This window comes from Heptranchias perlo, chromosome 8, assembly GCF_035084215.1.
Source record: "Heptranchias perlo isolate sHepPer1 chromosome 8, sHepPer1.hap1, whole genome shotgun sequence".
Classification (NCBI taxonomy): domain Eukaryota; kingdom Metazoa; phylum Chordata; class Chondrichthyes; order Hexanchiformes; family Hexanchidae; genus Heptranchias; species Heptranchias perlo.
In genome coordinates, this window is record NC_090332.1 from 44,561,353 (window position 1) to 44,578,388 (window position 17,036).

Below are 17,036 nucleotides of genomic sequence, written 5' to 3' on the forward strand. Positions count from 1 at the left end.
AGAATAGCAAGCCCAATCTTAGTTACTTGGATTGGGGCTTCTCCTATCACTTTTGCAGAGACCCTTGCTGGAAAAAGACTGGCAGTGACTTGAGAGCAACCTACTTGTTCTTGTGCATTTTCACTCATGCCACCGTTGGAGACAGCCACTGATCAATTCAAGTATCGGGCCATTGCACTGCAATTCCTCAATCATTGCATGTCACCCACACCATGAATGGCTTCCTACTCTATGGCATCCATTATAACCTCCTCAACATGGTTTCACTCGCTGCTCCCCATTGTCAGTTTGGCCTTGGTGCTTTCTGCTATAAGTAACTTTCTGCATAAAGGACAATCTGAATGAGCAGTTATTTTGTATTGTGTTTTAGGCAGTAGCGCAAATTTATGGTCTTATACACAGCTAACCTGGATTTAAAGTACCTTGGCTACAGATTGCTTGAGAACTGACTGAATACATTAGAGTTGTTGGCTGTAGATTTGAATAATTATAATTGGACTTAAGTATTTTTCACATGCAATTTTCGAGGTTATGCTTTTATGGTTTGTTCCACTACCTCTCAACAATCTTCAACACTTCCTTTAGTGTTGCAATCCCAAGAGGTTCCTGGTTCAGTTTCTTGTTAAGTTTACCAAGCTACTGAAGTAAACAAGGCTGATAATTGTAACTTACTTTGGTTGGCTTATATTGTTTCATATAGCACTCTTCTTATATGAAAGCTGATTTATTCATAGTCATCCTCATTGGTCATTTGGCATTTTTTTTCACGTTAGACACTTTTTGCTTATGATCTTCCACTCTCCCCAGGTATGTGAGTCTATGTTCACTGCCACAGCTTTGATCTTCCATGCTAGATTTACACACTGGTGATAGGTAAGCACCATAGAGATCGCTTCTCCATGCCTTCTATTATAAGCCATAGATCTTCATCAGTAAATCTGGGTTTGCTTTTTAAACTGTCCCTCTATTCTGCCCAAAAATCAAACACTTCACAGCTGGATTGGCTCAGAATGCACTTTTAAAGTGGCTGTTAAGATATTTGAGCAATATTGTTACAGATACTTTCGATTAGCAATTAAGTTGTAATTTAGTATTAACACAGCCAATATAGCCGAGCTTCCAGAAAACACACATAGTGAGGTTGTGCATTCCTGACAGCGTCCTAAAAAATCCCCCAAAAAATTAACTTTCAATGAGTACACCATGTGTGCGTTATCTGCACCCCTTACTAATCAGTAGATTGATTGAAATCAGACACCCCATCAACACTGCCCGCAAAAAATAATCCCTTTCTCCTTGTGTCTACACACAAGTGTACACACACAAGATCAACTGAAGAGGGAAATGCACATTTCTTCACTAAACAATTAAGGTATATATAAAAAACATACATAAACTACCTTTGCTGCTGTGGCTCCAGAAGAAAATATGGAATGAGTAAAATAGATGCAAGCAGATACAAAGGGATATTTCCTCTGTGCATTTCCAATTTTTAACACAACATCTCAGTTATCAACAGACTGCTCCAAAATAAGCCAACTTTTTTATTTTTGAAATGGGCCTTAACTGGCTCACTTTGCATCACTTTGTTCCTGAATTCAGTTGAAAGAAAGAAAGCAAGCAAGCAGAAATGGTGCAATGGGACAAGCAGGAGATCATAATTGCAATATATCCCTTACTATGCATGTTTTAATTAGCTCTGAAACGTTATACTATAGTGATGAGTCTTGTATTTAACATAGAAATAAAACTTTATTCCTTATTTTAAATACGTTCAAAGCAATGAAGAAAGACAATATGAGTATCAGCCCTTTATTTTACTTTACCTAAACTGAGGTGAGTTGGCAAACCAATTTGATGATGTAATAAGATATTTTGCATTGACAACAGACAACAATACACAGACAGATGGAAAGGGGCAGCATAGTACTACATCCTTATGTGCCTCACTATAAAGAAAAAGCAAAACAGGATAAATACAGAATAGCAGTTCATTTTGGCAGGAGATTAAAATGCATTCATTTTATGGTAAATGAGGATAAAAAGAAGCAATAAGTGTCTTCCACTGTACAACTACTCACAGTTGAATAATTGTTGAGCAGGATTATTTACATTGTTCACTGCCAGCTGACAGTCATGTGTCAGCGTACAGTATGTAATGTCGTGAGGACTGAAGAAGCATAACAATCTGTAAATTTTATTTACATACTTCTGATTATAATTTGGCACGCGCACAAATTGTATGGTTTTTTTAAAAAATATGTGCAGTGGAACAATTTTGTCAGAATTAAAATCTTCTCAATATGCTTTACTGAAGTGCTAAATAAAAAGCTCTTGGTGGTTTCAGATAGATTTGTTTGAAAACTGCTATGCATATTAGTTCACAGTAGCTCACTGTTCTGGTCCTACACTCACACTGAGTACCATGAGCATTATGACAAGACTAAGATATGTGAAATATAAATTATATTGTTTATTAAAAAGGGTTTTGCCTCACGATTTCATTGGCTAATCATGACACAAAAATGTTCAGCTGATCAACATAAAATCATCCATATACACCATTAAAATTACCTGATGTACTGAATTCAGTTTTGTAACTTGGTATAGTGAATTGTGAATTCATTACTTCTGGTTTGCAGATTCAGTTCCATAGCTATTACGCTACCTGCTTACTGCTATGTTAAAAATGTAACCCAATAGAGTCTGTTCCTCTTAATTCAAAGTTGCTTATTTCAAATTATCTGATAATTCAATTTTTTATCACTAAATTCCCACTTTGCTTTGTTATTTACATTGCTTAATTTAAATTATTGGATATTCAAATTTTTAGTGCAAAGCAACAACTTTGAATTATCCGTAGACGATTATAACAATATAAGTACAGGAATCCCAAAAGAATCTTATGAAGAAAGATCTTGTAATTAATAAGAGCATGGAGCTCCCTGGATGTCTCAATGGGCAAATGCATCACCTAGAACAGTATTGGGATATACTAGCTAGGAAGGTCCCAAGTTCAATCCTTGGTCTGTGCTAAGAATGACTCCCATTTGGAGGACCCACTGAGGGGATTCTCCTTTGAGTTACTACCTGTTTTGGGATGGATTTAGTGCAGTAAAAAGAACAAGTTACCCTTCTCAAATCATCCCCTAAAAAACTGCACCTGCATGCTCCTAAAAAGGACTAAGAAATGATAAACAAAAATGAAAGCAAAGGAAACCAAAGTGTTCCAAGGTCAACCATGCACCCAACTGCTATTACAAGCCTGCCTGAGATGGGGGTGGTACTACACAGTATTAGTACTGTGTGGAATGTTGCATTCTGTGCCAGTTGACTGCATCATCCCCACAGATCAGCAATGCATTCTGCCTGCAAGGAGGTGGAGCCAAATTTCACGTCACAGCTGATCATTGCTGTCACTGGATGTGCCATCCCTATGCTGCATGGTAGCTTCATGCATCTTTGCATTAGATGGTTTAGCCCTACGCCTGGCTCTCTGATGACCTAGACCCTGTGAAAGCAGTTGCCCATGTTTTTTGCCAAGTAGTTATGCCAAAGCCTACAGATATGGTTGGTGACATCTTAATAGATGTGACCAATCAGTGTATGCCAGATGTTGATTGCCATCATGCCTTATTTCACGCTCTGCCATTGAAATCAAGGCATACTGTGATTGGGCTGCTTCTGAGTAAGCTTTCAACATTACGGTTAGTCAGGCATCAGCATATCTTAGTGGTGCCATCAGGCCTGCTGTTCCAGCTTCTTTTAGGAATAGGAACCTTTGTCTGCACTAATCATTTACCAAAGTAACGTATGTTCACCCCTGTCTGCAGATATAGGTGTACAGGTTCCATTGCATGGGCACAGAATATCTCTCATGCAGCCTGACCTGCCTAGCATCCTCTCATTGGTCTTCCTGTTCTTACAAATACCTCATTATAGGGAATTCCCATTGGGAGACCCATTGGTGCCAGTAATGGTGCTTTGGACTAAAAAAAAATATTGACAGAAGGATTAATGGGAGCCTAAGCACCAGCAGAAACACACCAGGAAATGGAATCGATGTTCCCCCCTTCCAAATTAATATTTAAATAAAATTGCCACCTGTTTAAAATGGATGCTTGTTATGGTGAAGTTCCCTGCCCATGGGAAATTGCACATTACACAAAGTGGGTGGTGATCTGGTGTAATTGATCTCCACCCACTTTTATGATCAGGTCTGTTCAATTTATACCTGTAAATCTGGTGGACCCAACTGGAAAATCCAGGTTATTGCAGTTGAGGATTGGAAGTAAAAGATAAATTATCCTGCCCTGATCTGCCAGCATCTGTTGTGGAGTAGAAATGGCTAGGGATGAGCATTATATCTAGATTCACTTAGAAAAATTAGAATTTGGGTCAATTTGAATTCAGAGGTCTTTGTTGCTTTAAATAAAACGAAGATCCAGTTGTGTTCATGCAGAATCCATGCAACCAGGTTTCCCTGGCACTTAAGCCAGCAAAACTACACGCCTTCATGTTTGTACGTTATCTCCATTTGAAAGGGAGGCATCATGGTAAGTATCTATTTAATCGCTGCATTTAATCTGAAAGAGGTGTATGTTCAATTGTGCTTGGAAATTCCCATTCAATTTCTGACAGTCAGTGATGAGGAGATATGGGGGCTGATTAATGGCTATGTGTTCACCAATCTATTGGTGTGGGAGTAATGAGTACTGAGGTGAGCTCCTTTATGTATGTGAAACAACTCTATGAAAGTGCCTTCATCAGAGCTAAGAAGTATTCTGTCCATGTTCGAATGGATAGAGGCTTGGATGCACATTCAGTATGCAAGCCCAGTGTTCTTACCCATGATCCTGAATGTAAGTGAAACTATTCCATGTTTCATATATGCTAAGGAAGCACCACCTCTTGTTTTCCGAGGTGCTTAATAAGAAAGTGAAGAATATTTCTTTGCTGTCTGGTGTGAACTTCTAAAACTGACTTCAAATCTAAAGTATGAATTTGTCAAAATTTTTAGTTGTGGACAGCCCTGCAGCCCAGAACATCTTCTCCCAGCTGGCAGCACAGTGGCTAGTAGGCAGAAAATGAGGTTAAAAATGAGAATGCAATTACAAACAAACTAAAATAAATAACATAAGGCCTAGGCAGAGCAATATACTGCCTAGAATAAAAACAGAGTCATCTTGAAGACTGGCATGTGAAAGAATGTTGGTTATCATCACACTGTGCATAGAAACAGGATTAACTTGGTGCAAAACATCAGCAATTAAAAGGTACAGGGCAAGGTCACAGGCTTTCTTTAGAACCATCTGCATTTACGTGCTTGAAAATGGTAACAATGTACTTACAGAGGCTTTATATCTTGTCAGTAACGTTCCATAAATAAAGCTGAATGGCAGCTAGTCATAAAGCTGCCTTTTCTCATATGAAGTAATCCAGTGGCAAGCACTTGTTAGCCAAATGAGTGTCGACTGGACTAAGCCATAACTCCTGCATTTGCATATTTCATAGTCTGAACATTTTATTTTCATAGGCCTTATCGTATCTTTTATATAAATAGCACTGTGTAAGAGCCATTTGCAAATTGCAAAATAATCTGATCCTATATCAAACATGTCAATGGCAAGTATGGATTTGTTGTGTTTTCACTGACAGATCAGTATAAAAATTAAGCACAGCTTTCTTTAAAGTTGGTATCCAAAATTTCATTCCCAAGGTTTTCAGTAAAGAGAATTCCATATCCATAAGGATGTTATAAGAACTGTATTTTAGGAAATTGTTTTATTTTCCTCTCATGAATCTATGGTGGGATAAAGTGGACTGTAAATATGTCCCACAACATCCAGTGTCAATGCCACATTATAACTCAATTGTAAACAATTTTACAACACCAAGTTATACTCCAACGATTTTATTTGAAATTTACAAGCTTTCGGAGGCTTCCTCCTTCCTCAGGTAAATGTCAGGAACTCCTCGAAGCCTACGCATTTATAAATCACAGAACAATACATGGTGATTACAGATAGTCTTTGCAACTGCCCGTTGCCAAGGCAATCACCGTGTTCAGATAGAGAGGTGTTACCTACAGAGCCCCCGAATATACAGTCAACAAAAAAAAACAAACAGAAAAAAAAACAGAGAGAGAGAGGCAGAAACATCCGGAAGGCAGAGAAAGCCAGCAAATGACCCATTATATTAAAAACAGATAGCTTTTGTTCGCTGGTGGGCTTACGTGTAGCATGACATGAACCCAAGATCCCGGTTGAGGCCGTCCTCATGGGTGCGGAACTTGGTTATCAATTTCTGCTCGACGATTTTGCGTTGTCGTGTGTCTCAAAGGCCGCCTTGGAGTACGCTTACCCGAAGGTCGGTATAACTCATCCAACAGAAGGCTGTCTGCCTAGAATGAGATTGACAGAAGTTTAGGCTGAAATTAGATACCTACCAGACAGCTTGGTTTAGAATGTGGGAAATCAGTATGTAGAGCTACAGTAAACGAACGTGAGATTTCAACTTAGAACCATAGCAGTATGGTACAAGTGGATTAAATACTAAGATATGCAATCCAATCCAGTTTTCAACAAGATAAATAAAAGGGGATTAATATTCTGCATTAATAAAAATCTCATTTGCTTTTCATCACTATTTTATGTTGCTTGCTTCATCAAGCATCTATGTTGCACTGATGCAAATATGGCCCCAAATGATATCCAAAAAGCATAAACTGTACTGCAGATTCGAATTTGTCCAATTTGAGGGGTTTTGAGGCATTCTTCGACAGCACCTCCCAAACCCGTGACTCCTACTACCTAGAAGGACAAGGGCAGCAGGCACATGGGAACAATACCACCTGCACGTTCCTCTCCAAGTCACACACCATCCTGACTTGGAAATATATCGCCATTCCTTCATCATCGCTGGGTCAAAATCCTGGAACTCCCTACCTAACAGCACTGTGGGAAAACCTTCACCACACAGACTGTAGCGGTTCAAGAAGGCGGCTCACCACCACCTTCTCAAGGGCAACTAGGGATGGGCAATAAATGCTGGCCTTGGCAGCGACGCCCACATCTCATGAACGAATAAAAAAAAATTAAAGTTTTGCTCAAAAACCTCCTGAGATTTCACTTATCTCAACTGTTATCAAAGTTCAAATAGATCTGAATGGAGTGAATTCAGAAAAATCTGACCACTTTTGGATTTAAGATGTATATAACAATTCGGAGACTTTAGCACAACTCTCAAAGATAATTGTTATGTATAGTTTATAATGCAGCCTATAAAAATTCACAGAAGGGTTAAGGCAGTTTTATTTGCTCATTGTAAAGATTTTTTCTTTCAATTGTTTCCCCAATACCCTGGCACTGGAAATGGTGGTGCTTGCCACCGCAGACTGTGTTTAAGCAGATGTTGTCCCATTAATTAGCTCTGGACCTCGATCTATGAGAGAACTCCCAGCTCTCATTCCAAAAGGGATAGGTCCCAAAGTGCATGCTCCATATCCACATTCCATAGCCAGCTCTACAGTAGCAACAGTGCAACTGCCATAGGTCTGTGTAGAAGATATATTTCTTCATTTCTAATTTTAGGTTATATTTCGCAACCTTAATGTCAGAGTAATGGGAATGGTCAGTGATTTCACGCTGGAAGCACTTTGTTAAATGGGTAGAAAGTCCACAGAAACAAGTATTTGGTTATTAGATTAATGACTGTGATAGTAGTCCATGACAAATTCTATAGATATACAATCATTTGTTCTCCACTTATGAAAAAAAATTCTTGAAATCCTGCCCAGATTAACTCAACTAGTTCTAATGGAAAACTGGAATTTCGTGTGATTGCTTCAATTATGGCCTAATCCTGGGAGATTGCAACATAAAAAAAAACTAGGAGAAAAGGATGCTAAAATGGTAAAAAAAAGTCTTTGATTAGTGTTCTGACAATAACTAGTTATAGCACAGTTATATGTCACAAACATCTATTCCTCCCTCACCTGCAGCAGATATTTATAGGTCATTTAATGGATGGCACTGGTATTGTTCAGTGACACATGACCAAGGATTAATTTCAGATATTAATCCCAAAATGCACAACAACAAAGTGAGTGCCTCATGGTAATAGTTTATTTAATCCACTCTCTTTTGTTATGACTGAAGCATTTTAGGGAATGTTTCATTCATTACTAATGAAATGGCATAAATAATAAAATTAAAATACTGAAATCAGTTTGATGGGATAGTATAAAGATGGTTGCCAGCACAATGCTAAATCACTGCATAATATATGCTTATGTCACAATGTTACAAAATTGTGTGTCCTTTCTCCCATGCAGAATATGAAATCATTTCCAGCACATATATCATTAAATCATTTTTAATTTTATTCAATTTTTTCCTCCCAATGTTTCTTCCTCGCTCATACCTTCATTTTCTACTGCAGTCATATTGTGGGGTGATCTGGAACTACATTTGGAGCTGGGCCTTGGCCATAAACTGAGGGTAATCATCAAACTCTGGGCCAAAGGTGACATGAAACAGGGGACTTTGGATTATTTTGTCAAACCCCTCTTTAGCCCTAATTTGGATACTTTGGGGGTGAAATTGGTCTAGGGCGGAAGTGCAAAACAGGCGATAGTGAATCAGCAGCAAGTTTTACACCTCCCCTGATTTTCTTTTCCATTGAAGTCAAAGGAAAAGAAAATCAAGCGACGTGCTTAAATATCATTCATTTAAGAAATCCCGTTTGGGTTTGAAACAATTCCCATTTTCAGAAACATAGCAATGCATAAATACAAAAGGACTAAAATGCTGCTCTGTCCACCCATGCCACCATTTTCTCTGTCCTGCTTTGTGTTTCTGCCTTCAAAGTGGGAACAGGTAAGTGGCTGCTGCCTTGTGAGTAGACAGTCAGAGGAGTGTGTAGAAAGATAGGAGTCTCCAGCTCCAGCCATTTTAATGGGAGGACATTTGATTCCTAGTAGCACTGGTAGGTTGCCATATGTATACAATTTTTAATTATATTTGCTTTTTACTTCCCTGGTGGTGGTGTTAGGGATGTCTGATTCATGGCAAACTGTATTCCTATTCCCAGTCAAAGTAATCAGTCTAAAAGATGGGTCTGAATGATCCCTATCACTATAGTAGTGTCTGCATCTGGCTTCTTCCAGTGTAGAGATGAATATGTGTGGTATAGTGAGGGTGGGTGTTCTTTCCTTGCACCTGCAGTCTTTGTAAGCTTGCATGTTGTTTAGCAATTGTGATTGGATTGTCCCTTTAGGTTTCTGAATATTTAAATTTTGGGGAGCTCTGTCACACAGAAAAAAACACGTGAACCCTCAACCTTTGGACTTATCCACAACCATGATGAGGTAAGTCACATGAGGTTGAGTCTCCTCCCTTCCAACTTACCCAGCTGCTCGCCAGCCCTGGCACTTGAACTCATAACCTTCTGCTCAACTAAACTTAACTAATTCATTGCCCATGAAATTACACTGTGCAATATTAATGCATTACTTTAAGCAATTTAATCTCTCTGCTAAAACAACAAAGGATTCGCACACAAATGCGTTAAATGTTTGTGCACTAATAACACAGTGCACAATTACAAACGCTGCAATGTCAAAGCCATCGTTCATTGTTATTCCCACTGCAGTCTCTGTTTACAGGTATAGACCAAATGGTCTTATTGTTATATCTGGTTGTCGTATATGTGGGTTGTAACAAGTGAATTGGTGGTGGGAGGGGGGGTCGGCAGTGTGAAGTGGATGAGTTAATATTGTGCACCTTTTTCTTATTCTCCTTTTAATCTGGGTTAAAAATACAACCGACCATTGCCTTTGTAGAAGGAAAAGCAGCCAAAACACTGGAAAATTTAGCAACAATAGGGTTAATAGGAGCCAGAAGAAAAATGCAAGTTGGCCACTGGCAGGTAGAGAGAATCTTCTATTTTCAAAATAACTTTATTGCGCAGTCTGTTTTTAAAAAAAATCAGCTTTGCTGTTCCTTCGAAACAATCCAAGCTTGAGAAAATCAATTCAATGATAGATGGTATTTGTATATCCAGGTTTTTGAAATGACATTGTAATATGTTGATATGCACAAGCCTATTTTTGTCTAACAGGACAAATATCCTTGGGTTTTCTCTGTCAAACCAACACAATTTTTCCATGTCAGAGGGGCATAATATCCTCTCGGTCCATAGCAGCCAGTGCATAAGGAATGATGCTATTAATTCTCTTGGGCAATCTTCAGGTCTGATTATTGGTGAAATAAATTTGCATGCTGAATATGAGGTAGGTGAATCACGGAGAGTACAAATTATATTTCTTGACAGCGGTTAGCCGATGGTACTGCACAGCTTGTTTTTCCTTTGTTGAAAGCTGGAGAATTTCAATTCATTACATGAGATTGGTTAGAATTCAAGTCTCTTTATACTTGATATTGAGTCTGTTATCTCTGCGTGGACTGGTATTTTCCCCTGAGTACCCACCTAATCACTACTTAAAAAATCGAAACGTATAGTTAGTGTCATGATTTAGGTACCAGAGAAGCTTTATTTATCAGCACAGTGAGATAATTTCAATTTGAAACTTTATCGCCCTCTGCATTTAACGGATTTGAAGGTTTTTTGCATATTGTGAGTGAGGCAACTCCATCTAGCCACTACATTGTGTCCAATGATTTTTAAGCAGTTACAGACAAGATTCATACTTCATCTGAAAAAAGAATAGGTTACCATGGATATAACTAATAAAAAACAGGTTTAAGGAGCACAGATAGGGAAAGTATGAGTAAATATATTTCAAATATGCTCTATCAAAATCCGGCATTGTCAGGAAGACTCAGGCCTTTGTGTGAGATGTTTAAATATGAAATGTGGTAGCTGCCGTACTGTGCATGAATATTAAATTTTACATTCCAGCGATAGATGCGATTTTTTTGCACCAAAATGTTAACACTAAAGAACTCCATTCAAATCACTCATACTTTCTATAACTGGAGTAAAATAGCTGTGAAAATTAATTTTAGACATTCCTTATTATCAAAATAATGAGATGTTACTGTGAAGAGGCACGGACGGCATTGGAAGGACAAACCTATCAAAGCCTGTCATTTGCTGTCAACACTGACAATTAATTCTTTTCATACATTTTCATGCACTTTTCCAAAAGGAAGTTATTTGATTTAATAATCAGTACAGGAAATATAACAAACTGGTGCATTAATTGTTTAATCATTTGAAAGCAAAGAATAAATTTCCATTTTGGTCCATTTGAAGTTTATTGAATTAAGATTTATGCAATTCAGATGGTTCCAACATAAACATTTCAATATTAAAAATGATATTATGACTAGTAATAGCTGTACTGTTAAAATACAGTATGTGTATCATCCCTGGCCTCACATATTATTAAACAGATGAAGTGGTTAGTCCTTTAAGCATGTATTCATGTGTGTGTATGACTGTGAACATGGTGACAGGAATGATTTTTCAAAACCGTCTACGATAATTCATTTTGAACATGTCTGTTCCCTATTGAATTTCATGGTTTTGATGGCATGATATAGTTGTGATAAAACATTTATTATACAAAATGAAATTAAACTTTTAACCTTTTAGAAACTAATTAGTGCTGACGTCAAAAGGGGATGGTATATGAACACTGCAGAGGAAAATAATGGGTGGGTGTAAGAATAGACAGGAGGCCGCTGTAGCTAAAATCAGTGTATACTGGTTACTGAACGCAATGCTCCGTACATTTATCTAGTCGACTAGTCCAAGCTCGCTCATCACGCTGCTTAAAAACAATGAGCAGCAGCAATAAAACAGCACTTTCCATAGTATTATGGTGACTTAAGGGCAACTAAATTTTTAATAAAGTTTTGAAGTGGGAGCATCACAGAAAAACTGTCAATTGACATTGCTACTACCATACATACATGAGAACTAGCAGAATGTTACATCTCATATTTACATAATGCTGGTTGTGATTTTATAAAAACCACTGTGCTGCTTCAACATTAGAGCACATCAAGAAATTTCCACAATGTATCACCTATTGCAGAATAAGGAGAGCATTATCCAGGAGGATACCTATACAATGCACTTCAGGTACAGGAAGAGCGTCTTAATGGGAAGCCTCGGATGGTGAGCAAAATATTCTTTTTATTTCAAAATATGCAAAATAAATAAGTCAGTTCTGAAGATATATTCCTATGTTCCCAGGGCATGTGGTCTACCGAAATTATATGAGAGATAAATAATTATTAACTGTACTTTATTTGAGGGCATTAAAATTTGTTTGGTTTATACATTGGTTAAAATGTTGCAATTATTGGATGCTTAACCAAAGAATATTCCACACATTATCTCATTGAAGTTATGAAGTGTAGAATAATTTTTAAGAAAATAAATACACGTACAGGTTCTAGTGGATGTAAAGTAATCAGATTTACATTCTTGCACTGCAAGATCCTAAGAAGATTCTATATTCAAAGGGTAAATGTTCATTCTGCCAGCAGCTCCATTGAACATGCTCACTTTAGCCACTTTTCCATTTGTGACTTACTTCTGTGCACAATGTCCACACTTATTCATCAGAAAATGGAATAGCAAACAAAACCACATTTGATAGACAGCATAAAAAAAGGTTGCTGTGTGTCAGTACTCAGTCATATGTAGCTGAAGGACTTAGCTCATGTGTGATTTGACCTTAGTCTGCAAGCATGTATTGTGCATTGACCTATCATAACAAAGCAGGATTTTCAAATGACCTAAGCAACTGACAGAATGTTTCACCTTTCAAGTGTAATGCAATATTTTCTGATAAGGAGCTTATGTTAGTTTTCTTTAGCCTGAAAACATGTATGTGTGTAGTATTTTATAGAAATGATAAGTTGAACAAAAAAGCATCCTTAACTATGACTGAACAAAACAAGCTTTTAGTATAGATTTAAAGATGTTATTTTGTCGGACTCAATTTTCTTCTCAATGCTTGTGGGTGTACATTCAATGGAGTAACCTTGTGTATAGGCCCTACCCTGACATCTGCCTGTGCACAGAATTCAGATTTTAGCCTTGCGCATAGAATCCAATATTGCTGAGATGACTCAATATTAAAATATTACCATTTATGGTTTGCCTGCCGTCATGGCCATTAATGCAATGAGCACACAAGGTGGAGGATGCCCTTGCTCACTGGTCTTGTTATGAGTTGTTGCCATTTTCTTAACATCTGCCAGTTTCTGAGTTCTTGCCATAGGCAGGGGCTTAATTGTGAAGCTTCTCCATTCTAATTAAAATAATGCTCCCTATCATCAACTACAGTGTAGATCTTCACATTAAATGGGAAAGGAAAGGAAGTTAAGTGCAGGGATGAAAGTGCCTTCTTTATATATCTCACATGGATTGCCTACTGGTATGTGACAGATTTGGAAAATCAGTGTGGATCACACTTATGTGCTCAAGGAACGTATGAACAAACCCCAGCTCAAATAAACTTGCTTATGCAGTAGCAAATTATGCTTGGGCCCTTTTGAGTTTCCATACACAATACAAAACATTACCTTCTGAATCTGGAGTGACATGAAGATACTGCACATTATATACTCAAAAGGAAACTGTTTTAACTCTAGATGTTTATCCGCTCATTGATAAATCGATTATAGGTATTTAAATTTCAACAGGTTATAACGTAATGTCTGCCATTTCAGGGCACCCCTTTGTTTTTCAAACCATTTTTTTCAGTTGCACAGTGTTTGATGACATCATCTAGGAGTATACAACCTCACAGTAGCAATGCAAGAAAGCAGCAATACATTAGTAGACAGCGGTTCTGCAACCATCAATACAGAATTGAAATTCATATTCTAAATAATAGATCAAGGCATCATTCTTATGGGATTTTATTTACTGGGTTCTATTTAAAGTAAAAAGTTTGACTGGCATCAGCCTTTACATTGAACACAGATTGGTTCTTCATAGTATTCTTCACTCCAAAACATTTAAATTTTGAAAGTAAACAAGGTTTTCCAAACCCATTTAACCATTTTAATAAATCACATAATCCAATCAGTATGGACCCTAGATAAAAGCAATAGTTATCTGTTGGTGATTAACAGATTATGTCATTGTACATTGATTTAGTTCAAACAATAATGTTAACAGCTGCTTTAAATGGATCCAATTAGCCAGGATCTTTCTTGATATGTTTCATCAGGTTGGTTCAATTAGCTTGCAATTAGAAATATCCATGAAAAAATATAATGAACATATTTTCAGCTATTTTTCTTAAGACATGCCTTCACAATTTTGTACAAAATCGTTATGAAGCAAACAAAATCTATTCAGATCCATGTTCGTGAGTTAGCATTTTAAAATAAGAAAGATCACTTACAAAGGTAAGGAAATTGCATCTTCTGGATATAAGGACAGATACAAAATCATTACATTCACTGGACTGTAAAGTAACATGGTTAAAATTACTCCTTACCACAGCATTTATATGTTTTGTTTCACTTTTTGTTTCTCAATGGAGTTAGTTGGTGAAGCATCTATGCACTGAATAGCTCCAGAACACCTGAATGTCAAATAATACCAGGTGGCATATCAAGTGAACTGATCAGTCCATCCAAACTGATGCTAGCCTAATGAGCCAAGAAATTCTTCCATTTAATTCTAGACTCTTCTGACAAAAAAAGGAGTTCCAAATAAGATTAAATTGATTCATGGATCACAATTCTCTTGTGCAGTCAATTTAAGGTGATTCGGCACTCCCTCCATATGAAAATAACTTGCTAGTCAAATCCCTCTGTAAATAATTGTTGCTGGAAATCAAGCATTTAAACTTTTCTAATCAGTTAGCATCAGCAAAAGGAAATAGTGATTGGCTATTTCTTTGCTAATGTTTACATTAGTTGGGTGTTAAATGATTAATGTCTAACTGCAAACATTTACACATTTATAGAGCACGTTACCACAGAAAAACATCCTATGGCGCTTCACAGAGGCGTGATGAGACAAAAATGGATGCCAAGCCAAAAAAGAAGATATTAAGAGGTGGGCTAAAAGCTTGGTCAAGAAGGTGGGTTTTAAGGAGAGTTTTAAAGGAGGAGAGGGAGGTGAAGAGGTGGAAGTATTTAGGGAAGGAATTCCAGAGTGGGCCTGAAGGCATGGCTGCCAATGGTGGGATGAAGCGAGGGGGGATGCACAGGAGGTCAGAGTCAAAGGAACAGAGAGTTCGGGGCAGGAGTTGTAGGGCTGGAGGAGGTTACAGAGATAGGGAGAGGCAAGGGCTCGAAGGAATTTAAACATGAAGATGAGAATTTTAAACATAGGCAAGGAAACCTCCTGCAGATTACCATCTACTGCTGTCCCTCAATTGATGAATCAGTTCTCCTCCATGTTGATCACTACCTGGAGGAAACAATAATGGTAGCAAGGGCACAGAACATACTCTGGATGGGGGACTTCAATGTACATCACCTAGAGTGGCTCGGTAGCACCGCTACTGACCGAGCTGGCCAAGCCCTGAAGGACATAACTGCCTGCCAGACTGAGCTTGCAGCAGGTGGTGAGAGAACCAACACAAGGAATAACCTACTTGATCTCATCCTCCCCAATCTAACTGTTGCAGATATGTCCATCCATGACAGCTTTGGTAGGAGTGGCCATGGCACAGTCCTCATGGAGACCAAGTCCCATCTTCATGCTGAGGACACCCTCCATTGTATCATGTGGCACTACCACTGTACTAAGTGGGATAGATTAAGAACAGATCTAGCATCTCAAAACTGGGCATCCATTAGGTGCTGTGGGCCATCAGCAACAGTAGAATAGTATTCCACCACAATCCGTAATCTCGTGGGCCAGCACACCCCTCACTCCTCCTTCACCATCAAGACAGGTGTCAGGAGCAGCATGTATACCTGAAACTGAGGTGCCAACCTGGTGAAGCTACAACACAGGACTACATGCATGCTAAACAATGAAAGCAGCTTGCTATTATCAGAGCTACGCGATCCCACAACCAATGGATCAAGTCAAAGCTCTGCAACTCTGCCACATCCAGGACAATTAAGCAACTGAAGAGAGGAAGGGGAGGCTCCATTGACATCCCCATTCTTAACAATGGCGGAACCCAGCACGAGTGCAAAAGACAAGGCTGATGTATTATCAACCATCTTCAGCCAGAAGTGCCGAGTGGATGATCCTTCTCAGCTTCCTCCTCAGGTCCCCCATCACAAATGCCAGTCTTCAGCCAATTCGAGTCACAGCACATGACATCAAGATGTGGTTGAGTGCATTGGGCACAAGAAGGCTATGGGGCCTGACAAAATCCCAGTTGTAGTGCAGAAAACCTGTGCTCCACAACAAGCTGCGCCCTTAGCCAAGCTGTTCCAGTAAAGCTACAACACTGGCACCTACCCAACAATGTGAAAAATAGTCCCTTTCCACAATAAGCAGAACAAATGCAACCCAGCCAATCACCATCCTATCTGCCTACTTCCAATCATCAACAACGTGATGGAAGGAGTTATCAGTAGTGCTATCAAGTGGCACTTATTCACCAATAACTTGGTCACCGATGCTCAATTTGGGTTCCACCAGGACTACTCAGATCCAGACCTCATTACAACATTGGTCCAAACATGGACAGAAGAGCTGCATTCCAGAGATGAGGTGAGAGTGACTGCCGTTGACATTAAGGCAGCATTTGACCAAGTGTGGTATCAAGGAGCCCTAGAAAAACTGAAGTCAATGGGGATCAGTGGCAAAATTCTCCATTGGGTGGAATTATACCTGGCACAAAGGAAGATGGTAGTGGTTGTCGGAGGTCAATCATCTCAGCCCAGGACATCACTTCAGAGTTCCTCAGGGCAGTATTCTAGGCTCAACTATCTTCAGCTGCTTCATCAATGAACTTTCCTCCATCATAAGGTCAGAAGTGGGGCTGTTTGCTGACGATGTATTCAGCTCCATTCACAATTCCTCAAATAATGAAGCAAACCATGCTCACATGCAGCAAGACCTGG

The 17,036-nt window shown here is 38.6% G+C and overlaps 1 long non-coding RNA gene across 1 annotated transcript in view; it reads right to left on the reverse strand.

Annotated features, from left to right (window-relative positions):
- Nucleotides 1-5,909: 5,909 nt before the first annotated feature.
- Nucleotides 5,910-17,036, reverse strand: part of LOC137324201 (uncharacterized) — a 64,060-nt gene continuing 52,933 nt past the window's right edge. Inside the window, exon 3 of the long non-coding RNA XR_010963550.1 lies at nucleotides 5,910-6,403. This is a non-coding gene — a long non-coding RNA (uncharacterized lncRNA). The remainder of the gene's footprint in view (nucleotides 6,404-17,036) is intronic.